At 30.5% G+C, this 9,481-nt stretch overlaps 1 long non-coding RNA gene across 1 annotated transcript; it reads right to left on the bottom strand.

The window, feature by feature from the left end:
* Positions 1-946: 946 nt before the first annotated feature.
* On the bottom strand, positions 947-2,337 carry LOC141672879 (uncharacterized). The gene is made up of 3 exons (XR_012555724.1): positions 1,799-2,337; positions 1,560-1,682; positions 947-1,421 (listed from the first exon to the last, which is right to left on the bottom strand). It is a non-coding gene; the product is annotated as an uncharacterized LOC141672879 (long non-coding RNA).
* Positions 2,338-9,481: the final 7,144 nt, after the last annotated feature.

Below are 9,481 nucleotides of genomic sequence, written 5' to 3'. Positions count from 1 at the left end.
ATGGCATATGCATCATGAAAGTTAGATGTCCTTATTCAAATTATTTGTCATTCAGTATTACTAAAAAATGTAAATTAGTATTGCATATTAATCATGTCATCAATATAATAGAATAATAAGAAAATGAATTAGAACCACATACCTTGTTTAGAGAAGGCATGTTATGGTAGAATCATGTACACCCATTCCCTCTCACACAACGGTTTTTGCCCGTTATCTGATACCCTGAAAAACCGTTGACTATTGAGCCGCCGTCTCTTACATGGATCAGACAACGGGAAAAAACTGTTGTGTGAATGAGCACAGACAACGACCAGAGTAGTAAACCTGTTGTGTTACATCCAGAATAGACAACGCATTCTTGTAACTTATATTGTAAATATGTGTATTAGTCAAGTGTTCTGGAAACTGTTGTGTAGTGTGTCCATAATAATATAAGAACAAAACAAGTAATACAACTCTTATTGTCCTCAAATGGTTGTTCTACAGATCAACACACAACACAAATGAATTAAATAGCTCTTGTAGTAAAATTCTACAGACAACACTTGCATTTTGTTTTGTGTTGTAGGAACTCTTCTCATACAAGATTTGTCCTGTTTCTTGTGTTGTGTGATTTAGTTTCACACTTGTCTTTTAGTTTACAATGTGTTGAGTTAGTGTTTAAGACATGATTCTTTTTATAACAAATGGTGTTGTCTGAACATAATTAGTTTTATAGAGAAGGGTTTTTTATTCAGTTTGGTATTGTGCGAAAGTCAATATTACAAGCTTTTAGTTTTTGAAATTATTGTGTGAAACAAACTATAACAATGTTTTAACTGGATAACTTACGGGTTAAAATCCCCTCAGACAATGGTTTCCAAATGCAAAGCAAATAAAGCAACATTGTAAAATTAATATGCCATCAAATTTAAAATCCAAAGAAAAACCATTGAGATTACAACCAAGTCATCACCATTACACTAGCAAACAACCAACCCTCCATTACTCCAACAATCAACCAACCATCCATTACACCATTTCAACTAAAAACCAACTAAGTATAACCAAGTTCTATCTTAAGAAAAATAAGACCATTCGAGTACATGTACTTCGGGACTCTATATTGCTTGTTAAAACATATAAAAATGAAAAATTGAGTTAATTTTCTTTAGAAATTCAGGTGACATTTACATGTGCAAACACACATGACGCTTTCTCTAGTATACGCACTAATATGCCAACTATAAATACCTTTTTTGCTCAACTATATCCAACTATATTTTCCAATGAATTTTTAGCTTTTGAATCCCCTGTAATAGGTTCATATCATCCATAAATTTTGATTCCCATGGCTTGAAGATTAATAATTGATTTTCCTGTGGTTGGCAGTTGTCCAAGACATTCTCGTGGTCTTTACTCTCGGGTCTTGTTTTGTCCTGCAAATTCCAATAGAGAAACAAAAACATTAAGCTCCTCGTGACTAAAACTTCCTCTCTTCATAAATTCAATTCCATGTATCAATTTATGCAAATAATAAAATACTTCAGGTTTAATTTAAAACAAAAAGTTCAAACCTAATGATCACTTTTACAAACTCCATTTTCTTCTAGCAGTTATCTTTGTACAGTTCACACAAGAATCTTCAATACACTCTTCAACGATACCAACTTGGCAATCTTTGGTTAGTCAAGTTCAACCTGCAAAAAAAGTATATGTTGTTGATACACGAGAGTTATGTAAGCTTCTATTTTATTTTGTATTCACACAAGACAATTAATAAAGACCTCCACCAAATCATAAGATTCGACCACACCTTCTAACCCATCACTCACATCTTGTCTTCTATGTTCGTGGTGTGGATGTTGGCTTCCAACAAGTATCATCCTTTCTATTGAGACAATACCCCTACAACAGTTGCAACTCTAGATAACTTTTTTCCTCCTCTAGCAACAATCTATACATGGGCTTGGTTAAACATATCAACAAAGTTTATATAATCTCTCCGCATCCCATTCAAACTTGTTTACCAGGTACTACAAACAACCAATAGTTTGATAAAAATAGAACAAAGTTAAGATACATGCATTCTTGAATCATAGTACTTGCAAAACCAATAATTTCTTAAATCAATCATATAACTTTGTTTAGAATAGACAGCATGAAAATTTATTTAATCTGAAGCAAAAAATATTAATTAAAAGCAATAAAATCAAGATAAGAACAAATCATATATTAAAAGCATCCAAAAATCAAGAATCTATTGAAACAAAATATGTGAATTGAGCAATCATATAACTTAAATTTATCCAGCAGCTAAGAAAACATACATACACTTATAGGAGTGATCAATCAAAAATTAATTAATATCATAGGACCACCTGCAAAATGGATGAAATAAAAATTGCAGTATAAAATTACATGACATAACAAATTAGTAGGTTTTTAATACTAATACATTAATTGAACATATGAGCTCCTTTAATAATATATGAAAAGAATATAAAACCCAAGGCAATGAAAATAAAATTATTTAAAAAAGAAATAAGACAAGTGTATACCTTTAACCCAAAAATCGAACTAGGGTTTGCGTTTGAAATTGAGCTTTTGAATAACTCGAGTTAGGGGTTAGTTTCTAAGATTTGAATTGGGGTTTGGGTTTGGATTTAGAGAGGTGAGAGGTTAGAGTAAATTGAGGTGTTAAAAATTAGGTTTTAATTACACAGATGGTGTGATGGAAAGAGAGGCCGCATAGGAAGTTCAAATAGAGAGAACATGAGAGAAAGGGAGTTACAGCTTAGAGAGGGAGATGGACTACCATGTAAAGGGGAAATGAGTGAACAAAAGATGGGGAGATAGAGAGAGAGATCCATGAGAAGGGGGAGTTGGGACAGAAAGAATGGGGAGATGGAGAGAGAGAGTCAGTGATGAGAAGGGAGAGTTGGGAGAGAGAGAACAGGGAAAATAGAGGGGTGAGAGCAGAGACCGATGAGAAGGAGATATAAACGGGGTTAACAAAATGGGGGGAGATATAAGGGGGAAATAAAATTTTCACTTGGGGGCAAACTAAAAATAGAGGAGATGAAATGAAAAAATGGCCTAAAAAGTGAAATTTGGGTGAAGGGGGAAATGAAAATTTAAACAAGGGGAAAATGAAAAAGTGGGGTTTAAGGTGAAATAGGGGTAAATAGATATTTTTTTATTTATATGTATTATTTTATAATTTTTTTAATTTTACTTTATTTTATAAGAAGATAATCAAAATTAATATATCTTAACATCCGTATGGTTGGATCGTCGAAAAATTTATTTAAATAATCATTTTGTTAATGAGGAACGTGTCTAGTTTGAGAAAGTAGTACTTCAACTAGAATCTTCTTGTAAAGTTATGCAAGATATTTTTTTGAATTTATAAATTATTACATAAAATTTTAGATTACATATTAATGTAATAAAATTCAATCTAACATTTTCATTAATTTATAATTCACTTAAACAAATATATATTAATATCCATATGGTTGGATATTAGAAAAAAATCATTTCAAAAAATTATTTTGTTAAGCAGGAACGAAATCCATTTTAGGAACTACCACTTTCACTACATTTTCGTTATAATTTCAAGCAAGATATATTTGAAAATTTTAAAATATTTTTTAAGTGAATAAAATCAATATATATTAACATCAACAGTTTAAGGAATATATATTAACAAAGTCAATAAAATATATGGCATTAAAAATAATTGTCTGAAATTTAAAATGTGTTGTCTTAACAAAAGTCATACAACAGTTTTTAATATAAAACAATTGTGGGATGTAATATCAACCAAATAAATAGTGCCAAATTCATACAACGGTTTATAACCAAAAAAGGTTATTTAAAAACAATGTCAATAACGGTTTCCAAGAAAAAAACCGTTGTTGAATCACACAACGGTATTCTTAAAAAGCCTGTTGTACATAGTTTATACGACAACGTCTGAGAAAAATCATTTTAAAAAATTAATCCTGTAAATCGGGAACGAGTCTCGTTGTCGGGACGGGTACTTTTACCAGATGTTTCTAATCATGGCATGCAAAATGAATTTCAAATTTTTTAATAATTTGTTCTTATGACTAAAATCTATATATCTTAACATCCGTACGGTTGGATCGTCGAAAAATCATTTTAAAAAATTAATCCTGTAAATCGGGAACGAGTCTCGTTGTCGGGAGGGGTACTTTTACCAGATTTTTCTAATCCTGGCATGCAAATGAATTTCAATTTTTTTAATAATTTTTTCTTATGACTAAAATCGATATATCCTAACATCCGTACGGTTGGATCGTCGAAAAATCCTTTTAAAAAATTAATCCTGTAAATCGGGAACGAGTCTCGTTGTCGGGAGGGGTACTTTTACCAGATTTTTCTAATCCCGACATTCGAGATGAATTTCAAATTTTTTAATACTTTTTACATGTGACTAAAATGAGTATTTCTTAACATCCGTACGGTTGGATCGTCGAAAAATCATTTTAAATAATTAATCCTGTAAATCGGGAACGAGTCTCGTTGTCGGGAGGGGTACTTTTAGATTTTTCTAATCCTGGCATGCAAAATGAATTTCAAATTTTTTAATAATTTGTTCTTATGACTAAAATCGATATATCCTAACATCCGTATGGTTGGATCGTCGAAAAATCATTTTAAAAAATTAATCCTGTAAATCGGGAACGAGTTTCGTTGTCGGGAGGGGTACTTTTACCAGATTTTTCTAATCCTGGCATGCAAAATAAATTTCAAATTTTTTAATACTTTTTTCATGTGAATAAAATGAGTATATCTTAACATCCGTACGGTTGAATCGTCGAAAAATCATTTTAAAAAATTAATCCTGTAAATCGAGAACGAGTCTCGTTGTGGGGAGGGGTACTTTTACAAAATTTTTCTAATCCTGGCATGCAAAATGAATTTCAAATTTTTTAATAATTTTTTCTTATGAGTAAAATTGATATATCTTAACATCTGTACGGTTGGATCGTCGAAAAATTATTTTAAAAAATTAATCCTGTAAATCGGGAACGAGTCTCGTTGTCGGGAGGGGTACTTTTACCAGATTTTTCTAATCCTGACATGCAAAATGAATTTCAAATTTTTTAATAATTTGTTCTTATGACTAAAATCGATATATCCTAACATCCGTACGGTTGGATCGTCGAAAAATCATTTTAAAAAATTAATCCTGTAAATCGGGAACGAGTCTCGTTGTCGGGAGGGGTACTTTTACCAGATTTTTCTAATCCTGACATGCAAAATGCATTTCAAATTTTTTAATAATTTTTTCTTATGACTAAAATCGATATATCCTAACATCCGTACGGTTGGATCATCGAAAAATCATTTTAAAAAATTAATCCTGTAAATCGGGAACGAGTCTCGTTGTCGGGAGGGGTACTTTTACCAGATTTTTCTAATCCTGACATGCAAAATGAATTTCAAATTTTTTAATAATTTTTTCTTATGAATAAAATCGATATATCATAACATCCGTACGGTTGGATCGTCAAAAAATTATTTTAAAAAATTAATCCTGTAAATCGGGAACGAGTCTCGTTGTCGGGAGGGGTACTTTTACCAGATTTTTCTAATCATGGCATGCAAAATGAATTTCAAATTTTTTAATAATTTTTTCTTATGACTAAAATCAATATATCCTAACATCCGTACGGTTCGATCGTCGAAAAATCATTTTAAAAAATTAATCCTGTAAATCGGGAACGAGTCTCGTTGTCGGGAGGGGTACTTTTACCAAAATTTTCTAATCCTGGCATGCAAAATGAATTTCAAATTTTTTAATAATTTATTCTTATAACTAAAATCGATATATCTTAACATTCGTACGGTTGGATCGTCGAAAAATCATTTTAAAAAATTAATCCTGTAAATCGGGAACGAGTCTCGTTGTTGGGAGGGGTACTTTTACCAAATTTTTCTAATCCTGGCATGCAAAATGAATTTCAAATTTTTTAATAATTTGTTCTTATGACTAAACTCGATATATCTTAACATCCGTACCATTGGATCGTCGAAAAATCATTTTAAAATATTAATCCTGTAAATCGGGAACGAGTCTCGTTGTCGGGAGGGGTACTTTTACCAGATTTTTCTAATCTTGACATTCGAGATGAATTTCAATTTTTTTAATACTTTTTTCATGAAACTAAAATGAGTATTTCTTAACATCCGTACGGTTGGATCCTCTAAAAAATCATTAAAAAAATTTATCTTTTTCATTAGGTATGAAAAAAATCTAGTACGAGGCAACACCCAACGGTTTTTTATGAAAAATTCTTGTCTGAAATAAATTTTGACAACAGTTTTTTTGAAAAAAACCGTTGTCTTAGATGATCAACTTTTTTAAATCTTACGGTTGATATTAAATCTACTTTTAATCAATGGCTCTAATTACACCAACTCAACAATCCAAGTGAATGTTTTTTCCCCAATCACATGGTGCCATCTCATCACAAGCAACACTTCAGAAATTTCAAGAATCAGACTTACAGACAACGGTTTTTTATGAAAAAAGGTTGTCTTAGATGAACATTGACAACATTTATTTGAACAAAAGCTGTTGTGTAAGCGTAGCAGCGTTTTTTAATCTAATGGCTGATAATAAATATACATTCAATCAACTGCTCTTATTACACCAACTCAGCAATCCAAGTGAATGTTTTTTCACCAATCACATGGTGTCACCTCATCACAAACAAGTGTGAATAAATCTTTTAAAAAATTTATCTTGTTCATCGGGAACGAATCCCGTGTTGGGAAGAAGTGCTTTTACCAGATTTTTCTAATCTTGACATTCGAGATGAATTTGAAATTTTTTAATACTTTTTTCATGTGACTAAAATAAGTATATCTTAACATCCATACGGTTGGATCGTTGAAAAAATCATTTAAAAAAAATTATCTTGTTCATCGGGAACGAATTTCATGTTGGGAAGTAGTGCTTTTACCAGATTTTTCTAAACCTGACATTCGAGATGAATTTGAAATTTTTTAATACTTTTTTAATGTGACTAAAATAAGTATATCTTCACATCCGTACGGTTGGATCGTCAAAAAAATCATTTAAAAAATTTATCTTGTTCATCGGGAACGAATCCCGTGTTGGGAAGTAGTGCTTTTACCAGATTTTTCTAATCTTGACATTCGAGATGAATTTGAAATTTTTTAATACTTTTTTCATGTGACTAAAATAAGTATTTCTTAACATCCGTACGGTTGGATCATCTAAAAAATCATTTTAAAAATTTATCTCTTTAATCGGGTATGAAAAAAAATCTAGTACGAGGCAACATCCAACGGTTTTCTATGAAAAAGTCTTGTCTGAAATAAATAGTGACAACAGTTTTTTTTAAAAAAAAACTGTTGTTTTAGATGATCAAATTTTTTAAATCCTACGGCTGATATTAAATCTACTTTTAATCAACGGCTCTAATTACACCAACTCAACAATCCAAGTGAAAGTTTTTTCACCAATCACATGGTGCCACCTCATCACAAGCAATGCTTCAGAAATTTCAAGAATCAGACTTACAGACAACGGTTTTCTATGAAAAAAGGTTGTCTTAGATAAACATTGACAACATTTATTTGAACAAAAGCTGTTGTGTAAGCGTAACAGCGTTTTTTAATCTAATGGCTGATATTAAATATACTTTCAATCAACTGCTCTTATTACACCAACTCAGCAATCCAAGTGAATGTTTTTTCACCAATCACATGGTGCCACCTCATCTCCTCTTAATGAACGTCTCTCATTATACCAGCTCACCAATACAAGTGACAATGGTTTTATGAGCAAAACGCTTGTGTGATGTCGTGACATACAACAGAATAAAAACACTTCTATGTCAAGTGATATTTAGACAACACAATGGAAGTACGTTGTTTGATTCCAGCTTAACTAATCCATTGAGAAAACACTTGTCTCATTCCAACAACGGTGTTTCACAACGTTGTCTCCATTACTTTCAGACAATGCAAAATTAAACTGTTGTACAAACTACCTCATTTGCACAACATATCTTTAGAAAGGCTTGTCTGTGTCGATTACCTAGACAATAGTTTTTAAAGCATTGTAGGAATGATGAAATCTTTTTATTTAAACAACACCTTATCTCATAAAACGGTTGTCTGATACGATATGCTAGACAACAGTTTTAAACCTATTGTAGTAAAGGGATTCACACAACACCTGTTTTCTGGTTTTTAAAAAACTGTTGTGTAAAATTTCTGGGCAACACTTTTTTGGTCAAGCGTTGTCTGATGGGTGTTGTCTGATGACATTTTTCTTGTAGTGATGTATCATAACCAATCCCCTTGAAATACGTGTAGAAAACAATTAATTAGAAAAAAACTAACTATATTTATTTACTTTTTCAAGCGGGGAAGTAATGAAATATAACGTACCAATCTTGATTTACTACGTTCCTTATAGGAAGTCGATGGTGGTTTTCTTCATTGTTTTTTCATCTCCCATTATGTTGATCATTGTTTAGTGTAAATTTGAGTCTATGTGAAATAGATGGGATTACTAGGGGCAAGGGGGTGTTAGGGTTAGTGAAAAGAAAACACTCTTTTTATAGGTAAATTTCCTATATAATTACTAATTTTAGTATGATTTTTTTTTTCAAATTCTTTATGTTGTATATCTTTATTTATTTTTTATTTCGTAGTGATTATTTCACAATTATTTTGAAAGGTAGTGTTCGGTTTCACTTTTTAATCTTTTGAACATATTTTAATTGCACCGTTGTTATTTAATAAATATGATATCATATAATTTGCAATATAACACTTTTAATATTTTTAATATAAACTAATTAACAATAAACACCCTAAATAAAAAAATAAAAAATAATAATAAATATGACATATCAAATTTTAGTTTTGATCAGTTTAATAATGTGATTTAAAAATTAATATCAAAAAGACGGTCAACATAATTTAAACTATAGGTTTATAAAATAAATTATATGGGTAGATGATTTGATTTATATATTAGATATCAGTTATATAATTAAAAAGTATATGTAATTGGTTAATATTTATTTTATTAGATATATTTTAAAGTGATAAATCATATAAGATTCTTATAACACATAATACAAATTTAAAAGTATACTCCTACTAAAAATAAAAATTTGAAAATAAAAGAATTAATTTACACATTACTAATAATGAGAAGTTACATGAGATAAAACCCTTTGTTACCGTATATTGTGTATCAATATTTAAGTTAGAATCATATTTGTAATATACAACTATGTATATATTTTCTTCACATTACTAGTGGAAGTAGTTGGAGTTTATCATAGAAACTAATACTAATGAAAATATCATATATTAGTATGAAAATTAGTATGACAACTGAGGCAACTCCCAACAATCTGCCTAGCCTTGAGCCCATCAGGGTAGCCCACTTGCCTATCCCATACTGGTACTG

This window comes from Apium graveolens, chromosome 7, assembly GCF_009905375.1.
Source record: "Apium graveolens cultivar Ventura chromosome 7, ASM990537v1, whole genome shotgun sequence".
Lineage (NCBI taxonomy): Eukaryota > Viridiplantae > Streptophyta > Magnoliopsida > Apiales > Apiaceae > Apium > Apium graveolens.
Note: the sequence above shows the minus strand (reverse complement) of the source record. Positions and strands in the feature narration are given on the sequence as shown.